The sequence below is a fragment of the Sarcophilus harrisii genome, chromosome 1 (assembly GCF_902635505.1).
Source record: "Sarcophilus harrisii chromosome 1, mSarHar1.11, whole genome shotgun sequence".
In the NCBI taxonomy this organism is placed as follows: Eukaryota; Metazoa; Chordata; class Mammalia; order Dasyuromorphia; family Dasyuridae; genus Sarcophilus; species Sarcophilus harrisii.
Window position 1 is genome coordinate 376,340,039 of NC_045426.1, and position 22,896 is coordinate 376,362,934.

Consider the following 22,896-nt stretch of genomic DNA (forward strand, 5'->3'; position numbering starts at 1 on the left):
ATGATCAATATTACTATTATAGAAGTAGTCTTTTCCTTATATTTTGCCAAAAATGCATTATGATATAAGTTCAACCTGGTATAATATATAATTATTCTAACAAATTGTTGTATTGTATTTACTAATTTACAAAAGTGGATCATTATTTATCAGCTAGTGATAATGATCTGTAGTTTCCTTTCTCTATTTTGTCTCTTTTAAATCAAGATAACAATAATGTATTTTCTAATGATGGAAAGAGAATGGAGGGATGGTTCATTTTTCCATTTATTAATAACTAAATATCTATAACTTTTAATCTTTCTAAAGTTCTATGTAGGTTATTAGCTTTCTTCCTGACTGTGATTTAGTTTGATTTGTCTAAGTCTGAAAGGGGAATAATGAGGCTATTTACTATTATGCACTTACTATTCATCTATGTTCCAATTTGTTTAATTTTTTAAAAAAATTTAGATGTTATGCTATGTTATTTTTATTATTGATATAGATTCATTATCTATGCTGTCTTTAAACATAAATGAATTTCTTGGCTTATTTACTTTCATTGTGTTTATATTTACTATATTTGGTATCATGGTTGTTCCTCTTGCTTTCTTTGAGTTCACTTAAAGCATAATTGATTTTGCTCCAGCCCCTTTTTAACTCCATATGATTCTTAATGTTTTAATTCTTTTTAAGAGACAACTAAATTTTGGTTTATGTTTTCTAATCTCCTCTTTCATTTTTGAATTCACCCCCCCTTATAATTTTAATTATAATTATATTTAATTGTATAATACTCTTCATGTCCCTTGTGATTTTTCCTTTCCTTTTCCCTGTACCCTTCGAAAAACTCCTGTGATCTAAAATTGGAATGACTTGCCTCCATTTTACTGCTCTTATCATACCAAATTAAAAAAAATTATCTAGGACTTTTTTTTTCTTATTTCTACCTTTTATTTTAATTTCTTCTCTAAATTCTCAACATCAATATAGATTATTTTGCTTAAGAAATTCCATTGCTTTTTTCTATGCTGCACATTAAACTAGTCTCTTTCTTCCTGATCCCTGTCCCATCTTATTTTATTTCTGAATTTAATTCATTCCTACACCAAGATCTTTGTATGTGTTTATGTTTATCTGTTCCATCTTCTTTTATTCAGCTCAGACAAAAGTTAGGTTCATGAGATGAGATATTCTCCACCCCTTTCTTCTATTTAGTTTTCGGTGTGACTTTTAAAAATATTAAGATTCTAAGAAAGAATCTTTTTTTCCCCTTTCTCTTTCTTTCTTTCTTTCTTTCTTTCTTTCTTTCTTTCTTTCTTTCTTTCTTTCTTTCTTTCTTCCTTTCTTTCTTTCTTTCTTTCTTTCTTTTTTCTTTCTTTCTTTCTTTCTTTCTTTCTTTCTTTCTTTCTTTCTTTCTTTCTTTCTTCCTTCCTTTCTTTCTTTCTTCCTTTTTTCCTCCCTCCTTCCCTCCCTCCTTCCTCCCTTCCTCCCTCCATCTCTCTCTCCCTTCCTTCCTTGCTTCCTTCCTTCCTTCCTTCCTTACTCCCCCTCCCTCCCTCCCTCCTTTCTTTCTTTTTCTTTCTTTCTTTCTTTCTTTCTTTCTTTCTTTCTTTCTTTCTTTCTTCCTTTCTTTCTTCCTTCCTTCCTTCCTTTCTTTCATCTTGCTAATAGCGTGCACATAATTTATCCCTACATATTTCTTTCAAAATAATGACATATATACATTTCTGTTTTTTAATGTGGTTTCATTTAAAACTATCTACAAAGGTCTAGCAATTTTAGAAATAACCTGTGAAAAAACTTCTTTTACAGGAAAGTTTGTTTTACCCCTCTCTTTTTGAGGAATATATTTAGTTATGCTTAATAGGTAAATATTGATTCTAAGCTTTTTATTATTAGCCTTTTAATTAATCATAGCCCATGATCTCTTCTTCTTTATAATGTCAACTGCAAGAGTCTTTAATTCAAATTGTGGTTTTTGAATCCTTTTTTGAGACAATTTAAACAGCCCCCTTTGGAAAAAAATTAGAATTTTTGTTCTGATTGTCTCAGGAATTGTCATTCGGGAGGTTTATTTTGTATTTAAGATCCTCTCCTCCCCATTAGTTCCCTGGCCTTAAAATTTGGGGCAATTTTAATTTACAAATAATAAAAGTTCTTTCCATCATTTTTTCAGTCATGATCTTCAGATAGTGTGTTCATTCTTAGATAATGACCATTCATTTTCCATTTAAAAATATATGTATTATATATTTTTCTTTTTCTAATAGTTTGACTGTCATGTTAATTTTAATTGTCTTGATTAGATTATTACCTTTGGTCTGGTCTATTTTAATTTTCAAGAAACTGACTCCCTAGGTGTAATTTCTATCATCTGTTCTAAGACATCAGTTCTCCCTACTATTTATCCTCCTTTCTATTTTATTTTAAATGTCTTATTCTTTTTCTTTATTCAGTCTTATAATCCTTGTGATGAGAATATTCTCCTCTTTGGACTTTTTATAGAAATTACTCTTCCTTGGGGTTTATGTTCTAGAAATATCCTAATCCAAGGAGTTTCTTCAACTTAGTCTACATTGGCTTTTATTTCTGCAACTCAGCATCTTTAATATATAGATTTAATATATTTAATTAAATAGATCTTTAATATATAGATCAAGTTGGTTCTGGGCATTTCCCAAGGAATTCTTATGATCAATGGACTCTAGTGTAGATACCTTTATTAGGGTCCTTCCTCTCAGGTCTTTGCTCTTTGTTGCTGGTTTCAAGAGCTACTCTTACAATGGTCTCTAGCAATAATTCATTGTGGTCTTTGTTTATGTTCTATGTCTTGTCATAGTAATTGGGATGCTATCAACTGAACTCCAAACATACTGGACATCTCCAAGTTTCTTAGAGCTATTTTCATTCTTGTTTCCCATCTTGCCAAATTCAGGGCCTCAGCAGGAGTCTAATATTCTCTCTGTACATGCTCAGATGGGATGGTGGAGTCTATACATAATTATACTTATTTTGTTGTTTTTACTGGTATGTTTTTAAGCATTATTGGAAGGAGTTATTGTGAAGACTATGTTCCTCTAGATCCTAGCACAGCACCAGCCTCCTATAATGCCCTTATCACTTAAAATTACAGCACTGCATCCCTTTTACAATGGGTACGTCTGCCACTTGACTACTTGACTCCTCTTCTCTCTGTCCTTGGAAAAGTAAATAGCATTGTTTACTTTTTTTTGTTTGTTTACAAGTCATCCAAATTTAAACAGTGGTAGGCAAAGTCAAGGATCTTCTCTTCATACTCTGGGTCTTCAATTTACAATCTGGGTCAACATAGGTTAAAAATCAACCTCTCTGAACCTCAGTTTCCTAACCTATACAATAAAGCAATTAAATTAGATGACCTCTCAGGGATCCTCAAACTATGTTCCATGGGCCAGATGCAGCAGCTGAGGACGATTATCTCCCTCACCCAGGGCTATGAAATTTCTTTATTTAAAGGCCCACAAAACAATTTTTATTTTGTTTTTACTATAGTCCGGCCCTCTAACAGTCTGAGGGACAGTGAACTGGCCCCCTATTTTTAAAGTTTGAGGACTCCTGTAAGATCCTTGCAACCTTAAATCTACCATTTTAGTCTGTGAGGAACTGGATTTTTGTTCAAAATTCTGTTTGCTAAGCTGTTGCCTTCCCAGTAATATCATCGAGTAAAATATAGCCAAACCTCAATCAAATAAAGTGAAGTGATGCAGCTGTTTCCTAGATAGCTCTTTCAGAAGTAGAAATCTTCTTTCTGAGGTCACCCCTGGTCTTAACTTCCCTCATTTCTCTTTATTTAGCTAGATTTTCAATTGATTTCATTCTATGACTAGTGTACTTATAACATTGCTAAGGGTGAAGTCCCTCCCTTCCCTCCATCCCATAACATTCCAAGGAGACTAGCAGTAATCAGACTGGTAATAATATGAAAGTTACTTCATGCTTTTCCGATGAGAGGGGCAATAAAATGTGTAAATGCCAAGTGTCATTATCATCACAGAGCTCATCTTTATAATGAAGCCCATAATTTCTCAGACATTTACAACAGCTTTTCCTATGCACCACCCCTCCCTTGCATTCCCTTCCCCATGGAGATAAGTTATAATTATATGCGAACACTGTCCATTTTCCCTGAGTCAAACTTAAAGGCAAGATAGATAGACAGATGAAAAGATAACTAGATGATAGAGAGATAGCTGAATAGATAAATGGTCATAGATATATACATATATTTATTTATATACATACATAAGATAGAAAGCAGCATTAGCCATTTTTCTTTTCCTTTTGGTCGTAACTGAGGAATGGTACACAAAATTAATGCTTTATATTACTGTATAAAATTTTGGTGATATGATGTTTGAATATAGCTATGGATTGGTTCCCTGATTAGCTGTTGTTAAGAGAAAGGAAAAACACTTTGGGACTAAGACTCTCTTTCCCCCTCTCTCTTTCTTGTCTTTTCCTTTTCCCTTTATTCCAATCTCCTCTCTCTTCTTATCACCTTTTCTTTTATCACTGCTTCTTACCCTGTCATCATTCTCCCCTCCTTACCCATTTCTTATTCTTTCTATTCTGTATCTTCTTTGGTTCTCTTTCTCTCTCTCTTCCTCTTTCCTTCTCTCCATTACTCTCTCCCTTCCTCTCAATCCCTTTTATCTTCTTTGTTTTTCAATGATGTCATGATCCCAGGAGCAATTGGGGGTAGCTGAGGGCAGCTCAGTTCAGAAAGATGGCATTCTTGTGTAAGTAAGTTCCTTAAACTGTAGTTTATTTTCAGCCAAGGCTGTTTTCTTAGAATTTCAAGCTGCATTTACAAAAGGAGAGAAACGAGCCCATTAATTTCCTTCATCTTCCTACCTTAGCCTGCTTCTAATTCTATTTCTTCAAATTTATTCTTCCCTCCACCCCAACTCCCCACTTCATTCATTCTCTGAAATAGATTTTGGTACCAATGAAAGGAATCTGAACTGGGCTGTATCCATCGAAATTCTGTAACATTAAGAGAACTTGTGTGATTCATAAGACCTATGGCCTTGGATGGAGATATTTTGTAAGTGATGGAAAAAAATAGCACTAAAATAATAGTCTGAAAGGTGACATCCTAGACACTCCTGGATTTCATTTTATTGAATTTAGGCAAACTTTCAGAAGAGAAGAAAAGAATTTATTGATTACTGTGTGTTCTCCTCCTCTTATCCCAACTAAATTTCAAAGATAATGTATTACCATGAACCAGAACTGACTTTGCTTTCTCAAAGATTCTGTCAGTATTGATAGATAACCTGGCATAGTGGATGGCTATAGAAAGCTCAATTCAGAATCAGGAAGTCTTACTTCTGATATAGTCTAGGTGTGTGAGCAGAGACAAGTTACTTAGCCTCTCAGTATCCTGCTCATAGCCCTAAGCATGTAAATGTTATTAGTTAGAGTTGGTACAAGTACCCAATCCCCATTTCTTAACTGATAGTTCTCACACTGAAAATCTCAAAGGATCAAAAGGAAAAAAAATGTCACTGTTGTATAACTTTTGATGATATGACAAGTAAGAAAGTCCCAATGATGGTGATGAATAAGGAGTAGTCTCAATAAGTATAGAGGGACTTAATACCAGAAAAGCAATATTAGTGATCCTTTGTTTTTATTAAGGAAGTAGGTGACATAATGGATAAAGTGCTGGGCATTGAGTCAGGAAGGCGTGAGTTGAAATTCTGCTCAGACACTTAACTAGCTTTGTGAAACTAGAAAAGATATTTAATCACTCTCATCTGATTTAAAATGCTATAATAATAACCTACCTCACAGTGTTGTCTGAGGATCGATGTGTAAAACAGTTAAGAGATAAAACATATAAACATAAGATAAAATATGTAAAAACTCAAGACAATATATAAATGCTATCTTTTATTTTATTAATAGTAGCAGTTTACAAAGGTCATAAACTACAGCAACAATTGGGCCATAACCCTCACATTTTTGAAGGAACTATTTCCTTAGCCCTTTGATAGGCAATTAGAAGTTACAAAGGAAATTAAGACATAATCCCTATTCTATACAAGGAGTAAGATAACTCATGAAATGAAGAATATAATGATGGACAGAATGATTAGATTTAGTAATAGTTGGTTAATTCAGCAATATTAGGCAATGAAATAGCACCAAAATGAACTTTCTAATATCAGGTTAACAACCACCATTCCACTTTTAAATGACAAATATTCCATTTTAAGAGGTAAATTAAGGAAAATTTAGTTAAATCTTAACACATGAACTTAACACAGAAACTTTTTTTCTGATCTATGAGTCAAAGAATATAGAACACAAAAAGGGAAAAAAAAATGAACCAAGCTTTTCCTGGAATTCAAGTCCATAGTTTGAAATGTCAATTATTATCTTCTATTGAAACAAAGTGATACTCTCCAAAACTGTGAAGACCTCTTAGGATTTCTTGTCCTTGCAATCAAAGGCCCAAATGTTTCCTGATTGAATTCACTTTATAAAAATTTGGGGTTCATACTGTCAGTTACTACTGATTACTATTATCAATATGCTTTGTGTCAGTAGCAAAATTGCTTCTTACATAGTTTCTACTTATTCCACAGTGGTCCAGGAGATGATAGCTTGTAAAAACTGTGCATAAAATTAGAGTAAATAGACCTGGAGCAAATTATTCAGATTTTCCCCTTTGACCAATCTTGCATGAATTTTGCTAGGAATTCTTGCAAAGCCTTAAGTACAATATAAATGTCAATAATGGCTACTTTTTTTGTAGCTCTTCCTAATGCATCTACTAGTAGGTATTCAATAGTATTATAGAAATTAAGGGAAGTGTCCTGCAAAAAAAGGAGACAGGGGAAGGAGGGAGGAAGGAAGGAAGGAAAAAAAAGAAAAAGAAAGAAAAAAAGGGAAAAAAAGAAAGAAAGAAAGAAAAAGAAAAAGAAAAAAAAAAAAGAAAATTGGAGGCAATATGGGAAAGAACATTTTTACTTGGAATTAAAAGCCACAAAGGTCAATGTTCACAAATCTCCTTAAGTAACAATGGAATATTGAGCAAGTTATTTCATCTTCTGGGAACTTGGCTTAATTTTCTGGTTGTATTAGAAGACTTCTAGGGCCCTTTTTAACTAAATCTGAAATCTATGATTCTCAAAATAAACATGCACATAAAAGGGCTGAGTATTTCCAGTTATTTATTATTATTTTTTTTTTTTTAGCATACCTGGACTAATTCCTATGCATTTCTAGAATTGTAACTGCTGGTGTGTAGCATATTCTTTCCTCATTTGCTTCATGCTGCACTATAACTGTCCCCAAAAATGTCTCTTAAATGGATGTTAGCAAATTGCTTGGTTTTGCATGTCTCACCAAGTTGGAAAGTCTTTAACTACATTCCTTAATTAGAATTGGAATTATTTCATTTCAGTTCATATATATTAAACTTTTATTTATTGAAGATATTTTGCTAAGTTTGGAGTAAATTAAGAGAATTTTTTTAAAGTCTTGCCCTCCAAGATATTACAGTACACACTATATGTACTTTTTGTTTCTTTATGGTCCAGCCTACCTACCTTTTAAAAAGCTTGGCATTAGCTACTTGCCATCCATTTAAGAAATCTTTTAGGGATATTTTAAGTTTTATGTGTGTTTATATTCTAAACCATTATTGTCTTTTGCAATCATCTCTCTATATTTGGCAAATAAATCAGATATTTGCTGACCAAGGTACTTCTGGGCTCTTTTGATTTCTTTGTTGTGGCATTTAATTTATGTTGGCTAAACTTCTATGCAAAATTATTATAACTGAGTTCACAATCATTTCTTTTGTCTATTTACATTTTTATTGCCAATTATTCATTTAAAATGTCACAATTTAGTTGGTTCAATTGTAGTCTATATATTTATTTTATTGTTATATGCTTTTTTCTTGCATTTTTTTAACTATTTGTGATCTCTCCCCTGGCAAGGTGATAACATGATTATTTACAGAAAATATTTTCTTGTCCATTAAAACATATTTTGTGTGTGTGTATTATGGTGTTATATATTAACAAACATGCTTTTATTAAAGAAAATTTGTGTTATAAATGTTTTTGTGTAATCAACGAGTCTTTGTTTATTCTTATCTTGATACTTTGCCATATTTTTTCTTCACCTTCACAGTTTCTCACCTTTGCTTTAAGGTGACTAAATTTCAGAGTTTATGTTGACAATCTGCAAGGTATTATCTAGTCCTTCATAATATTTCCTTACTTCATCCCTAACAAACAATATTAATGTATAAAATGCAATTATTTTCAAAATGGTCTTATTAAGGAAATTCTTGTGATAATGATTGTGATACATTATGACCAGATATTCACTGAAACATTGTGTTGTTGTTTTTGTCCCACCCCTTAAAGAAAAACAACTAATCATAAGATAAAATATATTTCTTATTATCTAATATTTTAAGACAAAGACCAAGTTCAATATAATACTTATTTATCAAGAAACTTAGTTATTGATTAACATTTGCTTCATTACCTTGTAAGTAAAGAGTTGAAGGAAATTTCCTCCTCTGGTTCAGACATCTGCAAATTAGTCAAATGTTCTTAATGAAAATTTGGGTTTGCATTTTGGATTAGACTGTCAGCTCCTTAAGAGCAGGTACCTTAATCACATACTGCTTGTGTGTATGTGTGTGTGTGTGTGTGTGTGTGTGTGTGTGTGTTTAGCCAATATTGTTGCTAATAGTGATATAATGAAAGATGAATTTAAAAGAAAAGAAAAAAAAATAAGCCAGTATATGTTCCTTATTCTGTAAATACCACTCCCCTCTAGAACAATAAATGGATGAATAAAGAGATTAGATTAAAAGGAGTTTAATTCCTGATGACTTTGTGCTCTTATTTGGGTTTGAGAATAAATGGGACATTTCTAATGATTGCTCATCATTTTGGCAGCCAAACAGTGCACAGATGATGGCAGCCGCTAACCACAAGGGATAATGTTTGCCCAGATGTGACGCTATTTTATTCTACAAAGCATTGTAAATGTCAAACCCCTGGTTGGTCTGCATTTCTCCATTTACCATCCAAAAAGCCTGCTGGGGAACAAAAGTTGCCAGATATGGATGTGTAAATCATTATAATGGGACCAACAGATCAGCAGCATCCTCTCTCAGCATTAGGATAGCCTCAGGTCATGCTTCTTGAATCACCAAACTCTTTTGAAAAGACCCCTCTCTGAACACTTTTATTTATATATTTTTGTTTGTTTTTCTGCAGGCACATGGACTCTTTTGTAATTAAAATTCTATTGATTTTATATTTTGGGGGAGAAAAAAAGATTATTAAAAGATAAGTATGTGCCACAACAAAGGCCTAAGAAGTGTGGTAAACAATAAGAAAGTTTAGAAATTCTCTTGTAATAATTTTCACATTGTTGGACTTCAAAATTAAAAAGCATAAAATTTAATTTAAAATTGCCTTTGATGAAAAGGCATTTCTATTTTTTTTTATTTTTGTGGATGGAACATTGGTCCTGGCAATCATGATTACATTAATTAAGATTATTAATATTCAGCTCACAATGTAAATGATGTATTATTCCTTGTCTTTAACCCTCTAGGACTTTGGCACTCCATTCATGACTTCACAGAGACTGGCTCTAGTCCCATCAATTCCATGGTAAATGATTATCAAGGGGAACACACAGAAAAATTGTTACTTAAGATAACAACAGCAACAACAATAACACACACAGTATTTCAAGATTTGAAAAGTTTTATATAAACTATCTCATTTAATACTCATAACAATTCTATGAAGTAGGTGCTCTTATTATCTTCCATTTATCAATGAGGAAACAGAGAAAAATGTAAGTTAAACTATCCAGAGTCACTAAATTTGTAATTATTAAGAGGCCAATTTTGAACTTATGTCTTCTTGACTTCAGGATTGGCATTCTATTCAATGTACCTGGATGCCTCTATTGAAGCATCAATAGAATGATAATTATGATGACTTTATTATTATTATATTAATGAATGTGATCTAAATACTGGCTAGGGAGTGATAATTGAACATTTGAAACTCCGTATTATTCCTATTGGTCATTTTTTTCCTTCTCATTTTACCCCTATGTCTGATCTTAATACTTCATCCCAAAGAATTCTAGAACCACTGACCATTGAAATAATAAATTCCTTCAGGAAAGGAATTCTTTTTTTTTTTAAACAACAGTTTAGTCTTTGTCTTTGTATTGCAGATGGGTACCACAATGTCTAAGTAGTCTTTTATTTAATAGTGAATTTAATTTTAGTGAATTAAAGTATTAAATTAATTTGAATCATGGAAATAGGGGGAAAATAAAAACAAGATGTGGACATGTAAAGACAATCTCTCTCTGTCTCTGTCTTTCCAACTGTTTCTGTTTCTCTTGTTGAGATAAGATTTAAGAGGAGGTGGAAACCACAATCTAAATAGCATTTCCCTTCATAATTTATAAAAATGTTAGGTAAACAAACTTATTTCAGGAATATCATAAAAGGAATTCTTCTTCCTGTATGGATTGTACTTTATGACTTCTGAGGTATCTTTTAGTCCTGGGTTTTAGAGATTTGGGTATAACACCACCAGCACCATTAGCTGCCTACACAACAATAGTTTACACAGCTTACTATATGTCAAGAACTATGCTAAGTACTTTACAAATATTTCTCATTACATCTTCACATGAACTACAGTGTAACTATTACTCCTTCCCCTTTACAGGTTAGGGAAATGAGGCATATATAGATTATTTGACCTGCCCAAGATCCCAGAGCTAATAAATGTCTGGGGTTCAAACTGAATGCAGGTCTTCTTGACTCTAAGAACAACACTTTATCTACTCACTCACTGAGCTAGGTTATTTATGAAAGTAACTCTTCACTTTTGCTTTTAGTATAAAGAGGCCTTTTTGTATATTAAATATTTTTTCAGAGTTCTCCATGAATAGTTATATAGAGAAAATGCACTAAGACTAAAAGCTTCATGAAATCAATAGTATTTTTGAATGAATGTATATTTGTTAATCATATCAGCTCCTACATATATTTAGAAAATAGCAGTATATCTGCTGGAGAAGGAAATTGCAAACCATTCCACTATCTTTGCCATGAAAATCCCAAATGGGATAACAAAGAGTCAATCATGACTGAAGACTGAAAAACAAAAAGTGCCATATATATGAGACATATCATTTAATAAGTCTACTGAAGGCATGTTTGCCTTTTATTATGATATTATTCTGAGTCACTTTGCCTTTTTCAGGGAACTAAAGACCAAGATAATAATGCCTGGTACTATATGGATTCATAGATCCCTTGAAATCTCCTGGGGGATACTTGGCCCCCATAAAAGTTTGAACCACTGATCTACAGCTTTCATATGTCTATTTTACATGAGATAGACTGGATGATTTTGATGTGGCTGTCATGACCGAAAATATATGAAAAAGCTAAGCCAAATAGTGTTGACTTAGTAAAGAGAAGACTGATTTTGAAGTCAGAACAATTGAGCTCCATTCTGAATTCTACCTCTCCCTAATTATGTGTATATGGGAAAAGCATTTTATCTTTCTGGGCCTCAACTTTCTCATTTGTAAAATGTAAGATTTGAACTAGATGATAGCCACATCCTTTTCCAGATTCATATTTCAGTGAGGCTAAGAATTCTGCAGATATCTTCTTCTGTATTTGCCAAGTATATATTTCCTGTGATACCTCATAATCCCCTCCTGCCAAATGTCTTGCCATCCCATAAAAAGAAGATAACAAATCAAACCACTTTTAAATATTTATTAACTACCTACCATGAATAAAACACTGTGCTATATGTTTTAGAAAATTAAATAAAGCAACGTTTTAATTTTACATTTAATTTTAAAGTAGACAAAGTGTTTTCTTAATAATACCTTTACTATAACAATTTTACATATGGGTTCACTGAGTATAAGAGAGGGGAAGGATTTACTTGGCCATAGACAGATAACATAATAACTCAAAAAAGAGTATGGATTATGTTAGCATCAGAATAGATATTTTTTCAATACACGTTTATGTTCTACTTGAAGATGTGAGACAGACATAATTATATATACATGAACAGTTAAATAATATTGTAGTTGAGCAGAAGCTACAAACAATATCTAGCCAAACTAAATTAAGATGTAATTGATAAATATTTAATACAATAAATAAAAACAAAACATAGATAACATTATATTTAAAATGGAGTCCACCGGGATGCTTATGTAGGTATTATTGTCCTTCATTTCTATTTCAGTTTGATTCTACTGTAGTGAATTATATAATAAAAGCCAAATGAATGGAACAGCCAAATATTAAGAAAAGGTAGCAGCTACATTGAATGCTTGATTGGTCATAAAAGACTTCAATTAGGATGTGAAAGACAAATAGAATTTAGTGAGGTCAAGAAGAAGAAGAGTATGAAGTCAATTGAGGGAAAAGACCACATGAGGTATGGGGTCGGCAAGGCATTTGAAAAGTGGTAAATGGCTTATTCTGGCTAGAAGTGAGAGGTAAATTTAAGAAAACGAGGAAATTTAATTTGGAGAAATCCATGAGCATCGGACTGTGGAAAGTTTTGAATGAAAACCTGATGCATTTTGTCATACTGCAGACAATGGGGAAACACTGACAATTTTTGTTTTTGTTTTTTAACAAATTGTGATATTCTATCTAAATAATTGTACTCAGAAGGGAAAGTTTTTCCCCTAAAGTTTATTTCTGTATCCTTCAAACTTGGAGAGAATCTTTTAAAAAATACGACCACAAACATGGAGGAATGACATAATCAGAATCTTTGCAAACAATATCTCTGAATGCATATTTAGAAAACCTCATGGGGGGCCTCTTCTCTGGCAGAGGGAGAATAAGAAACAAACATGAACATAAACTCTGCATTTGGTTTGTGCCTTTAAGCCATTGGCATTAATTAAGATTCTATGGCTTCCAAACAATTATGACATAATTAAAGTAAGATTCTTTCTACAGTAAAACGATAAGAAATGACTTTTAGAAACCGTGGGAACCATTAAAACTGCACATCAGTATCAAAATGAGCAATATTTACTAGTATTAACACTATTAAAATGCCTTTTGAAGACAAACTTGGGCAATTATTACTCAGAAAAACTCACATTTGGAGATATAGAGCAGTGATAATTAAATCCCAGTCTCTATATATCTCTCTTTTTGGTGTTTGACAGAACACAGTCTTTAAGAGAATCTATTTTAATGATACTGAATTAGCAAGATTCTAACAGAGAGAGGGCACTTAGCAGGAGGTTGATACTTTGGGAAGTATTGTTATCATTATTGTTATTATTACTATTTTTATTATTGTCCTTACTCTTTCAGAAGTGCCATGGTACCATTTAAAAAGTAGGAGATGAACAGATAAGCTATACTGACCCTTAAGCTTTCTCTAGTGGGTGAATCATACCCTTAATTAAAATAGACAATGAGTGCCTAAGCTGGATGATTATGTACATTTAATGGATGGAGCATTTAATGGGCTCTGGTCATTGATTTGAATTAGAGGGTAAAACTGAATGTGCTTGATCAAAATTCCTTCTGTGAACTAAGTCCAGAGCCTCAGGTGAGTTTCTCTGCTCAGGGAGTTGGTGTAGCATGAATATCATTCCTTTTAAAGAAAGTCTTAGCAGAGACCAAGGACATCTTGTTTCTTTCTTCCAGGTGTGAATCTGAGCAAACAGAAGGGGGGGAAATAGAAAAGTTTGATTCAAGTGGGAATTAGAAAGGATAAATTCAGGATTAGATGGTCTTCACTTAAACAGATTAAAAGCTGAACTATAGGATTTAATCATGGTGGTCCTCCTTAGGAAGGATTTAACAGAAAAGAAAGGGGATGACTAAGTTAGACTCAAAACCTTGAGCATATCAAACCCTTACTAGCATATAAAATAAAGGCAAATATGGGATGTTCTGAAACAGAAAATCAAGTTCCTTTTAAAAATGCTGATATCTTAATGTAAAACACAAGAAATAAGTAAAAAATCTGATAGGGCACTAGAAATCAGAAACATATAATAAAATTTGAGATAGAATCTTTAAAAAAAAGCCACAATAGCCAGAAATTTTCAGCTGAGATTGTTTCAGTGCCACTTGGGATTTCAGGTGTGAGGTTGTATAAACACAAAAGATTAATATGACTATTGTCTTTTTCATATGGTTCCACATGTAAAAATTAGTTAAACTGTCATAAAACACATAACAACATGGTGGGAGGGCACAGGACTGAGACTCAAAGTACATAGGTTCTACTACTTGAAGTTGATCTAGACCAATCTCCTTGTTTTACAAATGAAGAACCTGAGGTTTACATAGACTAAGTAACTTGTCCAAAAATTCATAGTTAGATGCAACTGAGACAAATTCTTTTACTCATTCTACTTCAATATAATTCTTAGCTATGTGACTTTGAACAGATCATCTTATGTTTCTCTTGGTCTTAGCATCTGCATCTACAAAATATGAAAGTGAATTAGGTGGTAGTCTATAAAGTCCAATTAAGCTTTTTTAATCCTATTAAAACCCAGAAAATTTCAGGGATCTTTTTTATTTCTTCTATAGAATACAAATTTGAGGCTGAAGGATAGAATGAACATAGAGGGGATGAAAATACTCTTAAAATTGTCCATAATGTACCCAATGCCACAACTAATGTGAACTTTAATTACTCATTCTACTCAGTTACAAATGCAGCTAAATATTGGCAAAGAGGTTCCTAAATTCTGGAGAGGGCAGTTTAACGATCCTTAAAGTAAAGAATTCAACCAGAGAAGAAATGTATTTGATAGAATGTTTTCTGCCTAGCAAGGATGGCTGAAAATGTAATAGTAGGCATGCTAGGAAATAGAAAGAAAAGATAAAGGGGAGGTAGGGGTTAAGCTGCTCAAATCAATATACTATAAGAGATACTACAATGAAAGTCAAAATGTCAAAATTTTAGAAACATTCCTGGAAAGGAAGCAAGGTATGACATTTAATTTTGATGGGGTGTTTATATATATAGATATAGATATATATACACATATCACTTAAAATGCCTATACACATATATCTACATGCATAGTTATGTACATTTATACAGATATATATGTGTATATGTGTAACTGTATTTAATTTTTAGTTATATAAACTGAACCATCCCTTGCAAATTTGAAAATTGTATATGTTTCCCATTTTGTTTTCTACATATATATGTGTGTCTAAAGATACACATATATATGCATCTCTGTGTGTATATTCAGTTCCTTAAGGGCAGAGGACTATTTCATATTTGTCTGTATATCTTTAGCACTAAGCATATAGCACTACCATATAGCACTTAAATAAACATTTGGTGCATTGAATTAAATTCTTGTATATATTACACCTTTCAAAAGATATTTATCATTTGTTTGTTAAATTTTCACAGTGCATAGTTCAATATTTTATAATAGAGAGAAATTTGCCGGTCCTTGAATCCTAAATGATGCTTTATTTAAAATTAAAAGTCTCTCCAATATTGAACCTTACTCCTCTATTCCAAGAGTATCTTAATTATGATTAAAATGACTGTTCCAATAAAATGACAGATATGTGTTTTATGTATGTGCATATACATGTATATTATATATATGTATGTGCAAATATTTACACATGTACACACACATGGATAGACAGATATATTGATATGATAGATATATTGATATATAGATAGATGGATAGTTTACTTAGCTGCTTAGAATACAGTCATCAATTAATTCTACAATTTGAGTTGGTATTTCACAGCACTGAGGCAGTTTTTTGTTGTTCAGAGAAAATATTGGGATCCACTTGAAAAAATAACTGGAATGCTTTTTGTTTCTCTGTATTTGGTAATAGAGTCCAAAAAGTAAATGCTAAACATCTATGGATTCAAAGCAATAGAAAGAGAACTGGAAAAAATACCTCCTCTCCAGCTCAATAACATCTTGAATTCAGGAATGCCTGATGATAGTAATGGTATTAGTCATCAAAATACATTTACCACCATGATGAAAGCAATTTTTTTTTTGAAAAGAGAGAGTAGTTGTAATATCACCAAAAACATCTCTGTCATAAGTGGAAATAAAATCACAAAATGAGTTATCATAATTCTAAGACTAAACTCTCTTAGTTTCTGATTCCTAATAAATGTCATAAATGTTTCTATTTCATATATCATAATTCAACATTTTCAAGTGGTCTCATATCCAAAAATATGATCTCAAAGATGAGAAATGTTCAATTCTTTTGAGAAAGGATAATGAAATTAGTCAAATGGACCTATGCTTACCTTTACAAAAATACTTACTCAACCTCAAAAATTTCCATACACTTCACTAGCACTAGCATTTGAAGGCATGAAGCATCTTCCCCTGAATGGATGATTATTAATTCAACAGCTGTAATATACTTTGTATATAGATTCAAACTCAGATTGAATTTGAAATATAGTCTCAAGCAGTTCCACTTTACATAGCTAGTTCTGTTACTTATAACTTAGAGCAGGGCACAGTTGTTTGTGTATAGAAAGTTCCCCATCAGTTGTATAATTCCTAACAGTTACTGAAAATAATCATCTTTTATACATATTTACCTTATCAAAGATCTTACTAAAAACTCCTAGCTCCTCTCTTTCTAGTTTAACACATTCAGGTGCAAACATCAGTGGTCACATAAATAAAACAATCACATTCTCTGATTGTACATTACAAGAGCAGTTAGGTGGCAAAGTAGATAGAGCACCAACCCTGTATGGAGGACCAAAGTTCAAATCATGCCTTGACACTTATTAGCACTGTGATACTAGGTAAGTCACTTAGTTCCAGCTGCTTTGTCAAAAGGAAAAAGAGAAGGAATATATGACAATCCTCTCAACAATAGAGCAGCACTGTATACAGTAAATATAGATGGTAAACTAGACTTTATGGCTCAAAAGATAAAAATCTTGATATGTACCAGCCAAACACATTCATGGCTTTGATTGATCAGCTATTTCTTTTCATTGTCCCTTTTACACATTACAGAATGTAATTATATAGCAGTAAGAAACTCTTGTGTATACCAGTTTATAATCAGTCCAGTTATTGTCCATGAATTCCACAATAATCAACAATTCATATAATCAACAGTAACAAAATGAATGATATAAATCATTTCTATGCTATATTTCCAAGTCATTCTCTTAAGTAATTGTGACAGAATTACCATCTTCTCATTTGGCAGAGGAAGAAGGATCTGTGAATGTGTTTATGTATCCATGCATTTTGTGTTTGAGTGTGTTTAACTTTACATCCATTGTAAGCCAATTTCTTGGTTATTTTGTTTTCATGTAAAAGATTCACAAATACTTTCCTTATATACATTCTTATATTTATTCTCTCACAGAGGTAATAAAGTTTTGAGAATAATCCAGGGTTGAAAATTGAGAGATGTTACAAAAGTCTGAAAGTCTTTGGTACTTATCATACAACCAATTTAACTTTTGATACAAAAGATGAGTATGTGTGTTTGTATGTGTGTTTTCTTGAAGACTAGGTTTCTTATCTTAGTCAAATTGTAGGAAAAGAAGTCAGTCACAGGGTATTCCCAATGATAGTTGGCACAAAAGATTAGCCTGCTATTTTTTTGTCATATATGGACTACTTCACCCCTGTTTAGGCAAAATGGTGATCCTCTGTTCCCAAGAGTTTACCACATGGGTATTAGATAGTGCTAACACACAATCAACTTTAGTCCTAACTTCAGGTATCAAAATGATGCATTAAAATAAAACAAACAAACAAACAAAAGTTTATTTAGTTGCTAAGGTTATAGTTGCCAAATGCAGAACAATGATATGTGAAGTGACATCAGACCCAAGGACAATTATAGTCACAGGATAGACTCCCTGTCTTTGCCTTTCTCTGTTCCCCCACAATAAGGTTCATAGGTCCCCTACTATAATAGCTAGAATGAATTGAGGGTATCATTGAATTAGAGAAATAATAACTCTATTCCCTTTGTTTGTTTGCTTTTATCTTTATGTGATGAATTTTGCATCAGCTAAAGAGTTTCTCTGGCAATTTTAAAGCAGGGTAACTTGAAACATACTTAGTTTACCTTCAATAGCCTTGCTTTTCTCATTTATTCCACTGACTGGTTTCCAGTCTTGTTTTTAATATTACTTCATATTACTCCAAATTCTAATCACCTCCACCAAATTCACAATGCTTTCTTCTATACCTCAATCAGGTAATGAAATAGAGGCTACTCCAAAACCAATCATACTTCCATTACATTTCAATAGAGCTATCCATATATCTTCCATCTATGATATTCTGATTGTTATTTAAGAGAATTATCTTCCAATATAGAATGTTGTTTCACTTCTTGCATGATGCCTTCCAGTCTACAAGGATATCTTAATTTTTTTCTTAAATTCCTACAGTCACAAAAATTTCCTCTTGATTTTGCTCTGTCTTGAATTTTCTTCTAATAGATTCATATGTTGATGTTTTATATAATCAATAGAAATATGAGACCTTTAAAGGCAGAAATATCATTATTTACTGTATTTCTTATAATATCTAGAAAAAGTCTTTATATTAACAAAAAACATTTGATGCATACTTGTAGGTTAATCTTTAGTGAACGTTTTTTGAATAATAAGTATATACATATAGGTAAATATACCAAACAATGGAAGACAATTTATATATACTGTATGATATCAGATTCACAGAATTTTAAAGTTGGGAGAACATGGGTAGCAATGTAATCTGATTATGTGTATTGATTAAGAATCCATTACAACATTCCTAACAAATGACTGTGTTCCAGTGAATGGGAAAATACTCTTTTCAGGGTTAGGCATTCCACATCTGTATGTGTAGTTCAAATTGCTTTATCATGGAACCAATATATGCCAAAGTAGGTAAGATCACCTATTTTGTCACAAGTATATGTATGTGTGTATGTATACACACACACACACACATATATATATATATATATGCACACATATAAATAAAATTTTGTTCAACTATTTTTCCCCAGTGAAAGAATTCTACTACTTTAGCTCTACTAAGAGAAGAAAAACTCTCTAGCTTCTGAAAAGAAAGCTTTGTCTGTTCTGAAGACAAAGAAAAAAACATTGTAGAATGGAACGTATCCTTCATCAAAGATCAATAAACAAATACAAATTGCTAGTTCAGACAATGTAAAAGGATAGCGAGAAGGAGTTTATAATAAAACCATAAATAATAAGTTAGGGGAACACATGAATATGATAAATAAAAATTAGGTACTGTAAAAATAACAAACTTATATGAAATTAAATTCATGTTAAAAACAATTTTAGAAGGGAAAAGAAAAAAATATTTAATTAGATAATGATGATGCAGATGAGTTCAGCATCTAACAAATAGCATCTGACAAGAAAAGATAAGCAAAAACCTTGTTATTGAATGTGTACATATCAGCAAGTATTACCTCACTGCTGCCGAGGTAACAATAATAATAATAACTTTAATAATAAAATATTTGGAATTCCTCCAGCATCCATGCTTCCATTCTCAAGTTATCAGCTGTTTATAGATTGATTATCAAAGAATGGATCAGATGAGGGTATTTTGCCTCAAATATCTAAAAACACTAGAGTATGAAATTGTTATAAACATATGAATACTGACAAATTAAGAACATAATTTTCTGATTGATAATCTAATAGTTCTCCTGGCAAAGATATTTTTAATACTTGTCTTCCAGTTACCTTCTTTCTACTGTCATGTGAAATACAGGTAATTTTGTATTGTAAAATCATTATTTCATGCGATGGTTTCTAAATCCTATTAGAGCAAAAGCCCTTTGGGGAAATTAGCTGTTTTTTGTTCATGTTTATTGTCCTAAAGTTCTTTCTTCATTATTAGTGTTTGATTGATACATTGTGACAAAAAAGGGCTTACTTTCTTGAATTAGGCACTTGTCAGTCAACAAGTCTTTATTAGGTGCTTATTATATGTTAGATGCTATATTAAATACTGAGGGTATAATGAAAGGTACAATGAAGGCCTTCCATTTGAATAATATATTTTATAAGAGATAATAAAATGACTATAACAAACTGTATATATATATTTATAATGTAATAGATTATATTATACAGAAAGAATTGGAGAAGAGGGAACTCAGAAAGATACCCTGAAAAAAAAAATTAAATTTGAAAAGAGCCAAGATGGGAGAGTAAAGGCTGGGACTCATTTGATCTCTTTGTCAAATTCCCCAAATTCCTTTAAATAATCACTCTAAACAATTTCTAGAGAAGCAGAACCCAAAGATAAACAGAATTAATTTTTTTTTTTTTGCAAAGCAAATTAGAACATCAGGAGAAAAGGTCAGTTGCACCTTTCTGTAAGGTGAGGTGAGAGCACATTCCAGCACAAGCCTCACTAGGAACAGTTTGCTCTCTATTCTGGAAGAAGAATCTTAATTTAAAAAATAGTTAGAAGTCAAGTAATTGACTGAGAAAAATGAGAAACAACAGAAAAAAATTCTGACCATAGAAAGTTACCATGATGACAAGAAGATCAAAACCTACAATCAGAAGATAATAAAGTCAAAATTCTTACATCCAAAGCCTCTAGAAAATATGAATTGGTCTCAGACAATGGAGGTGCTCAAAAAAAAATTGAAAACCAAGTAAGTGGAGTACAGGAAAAATTTGGAAGAGAAATAAGAGTCATATATAAAAATCATTAATAATAAGTCAATAGTTTGGGAAAGGAGAAACACACATAGAGAAAAAAAATAGCACCTTAAAAAAAAACATAGTAGGCCAAATGGTAAAAAGAAATACAAAATACCTATGAAGAAAAGAATGCCTTGAAAAGCAGAATTTACCAAATGATAAAAGAAGCATAAAAATTCACTGTAGAAAAAAAAAACTCCTTATATTGTAGAATTTGTCAAATGGAAAAGGAGATTCAAAAATCAATTGAAAAAAATGTTCCTTAAAACTTAGAACTGAGCAAATTGAGATCAATAAATTAATAAAAAGGAAATTGGGAGGAAGGCCATCAATTGGAGAATGGTTTAATAAACTTTTATGTGTTTGTGATGAGATATTATTGTTTCATTGGAAATGATGAGCAAGATGCTCTCAGTAAAAATAAAACAACAACCTGGAAAATCCTCCTCATTGAATTCAACCAAAGTAAAATATACTGTATACAAAGTAATAGCAATGTTTTGGGATAACCAATTTTAAATGACTTTGCTATTCTCAGTAGTACAATCATTCACCACTATTCTGAAGGATTTACAATAAAAAATCCTATCCATTCCAGAGAAGAAACTGTGTCTGAATACAGACACACACACAAACACATATACTTACCCTGTCTTCTCTGTCTCTGTCTCTGTCTCTGTCTCTGTCTCTGTCTCTCTCTGTCTCTGTCTCTCTCTGTCTTTTTGTCTCTCTGTCTCGAACTTAATTTTTTTAAGGTTTTTTTTTCCATGAGGGAGGGATATCTATATTTTCTTTCACAACTTGACTTTTATAGAAATATTTTGCATCAATTCACATGTGATCTTTTAATTGTGGGTGGGGATAAGGGAAAGAAGCTAGAAGGCAAAAAATTTTAAAAACAAATGTAAAAAATGTTTAGAATATATCTGGGGAAATATTATTATTTTTTTTTATTTAATAGCCTTTAATTTACAGGATATATACATGGGTAACTTTACAGCATTAACAATTGCCAAACCTCTTGTTCCAATTTTTCACCTCTTACCCCCCACCCCCTCCCCTAGAATGGCAGGATGACCAGTAGATGTTAAATATATTAAAATATAAATTAGATACACAATAAGTATACATGACCAAAACGTTATTTTGCTGTACAAAAAGAATCAGACTCTGAAATATTGTACAATTAGCTTGTGAAGGAAATCAAAAATGCAAGTGTGCATAAATATAGGGATTGGGAATTCAATGTAATAGTTTTTAGTCATCTCCCAGAGTTCTTTTTCTGGGCATAGCTAGTTCAGTTCATTACTGCTCCATTAGAAATGATTTGGTTGATCTCGTTGCTGAAGGATGGCCTGGTCCATCAGAACTGGTCATCATATAGTATTGTTGTTGAAGTATATAATGATCTCCTGGTCCTGCTCATTTCACTCAGCATCAGTTCGTGTAAGTCTCTCCAGGCCTTTCTGAAATTATCCTGTTGGTCATTTCTTACAGAACAGTAATATTCCATAATTTTCATATACCACAATTTATTCAGCCATTCTCCAACTGATGGACATCCATTCAGTTTCCAGTTTCTAGCCACTACAAAAAGGGCTGCCACAAACATTCGTGCACATACAGGTCCCTTTCCCTTCTTTATAATCTCTTTGGGATATAATCCCAGTAGTAACACTGCTGGATCAAAGGGTATGCACAGTTTGATAACTTTTTGAGCATAGTTCCAAACTACTCTCCAAAATGGTTGGATTCGTTCACAACTCCACCAACAATGCATCAATGTCCCAGTTTTCCCGCATCCCCTCCAACAATCATCATTATTTTTTCCTGTCATCTTAGCCAATCTGACAGGTGTGTAGTGGTATCTTAGAGTTGTCTTAATTTGCATTTCTCTGATTAATAATGACTTGGAGCATCTTTTCATATGACTAGAAATAGTTTCAATTTCTTCATCTGAGAATTGTCTGTTCATATCCTTTGACCATTTTTCAATTGGAGAATGGCTTGATTTTTTATAAATTAGAGTTAATTCTCTATATATTTTGGAAATGAGGCCTTTATCAGAACCTTT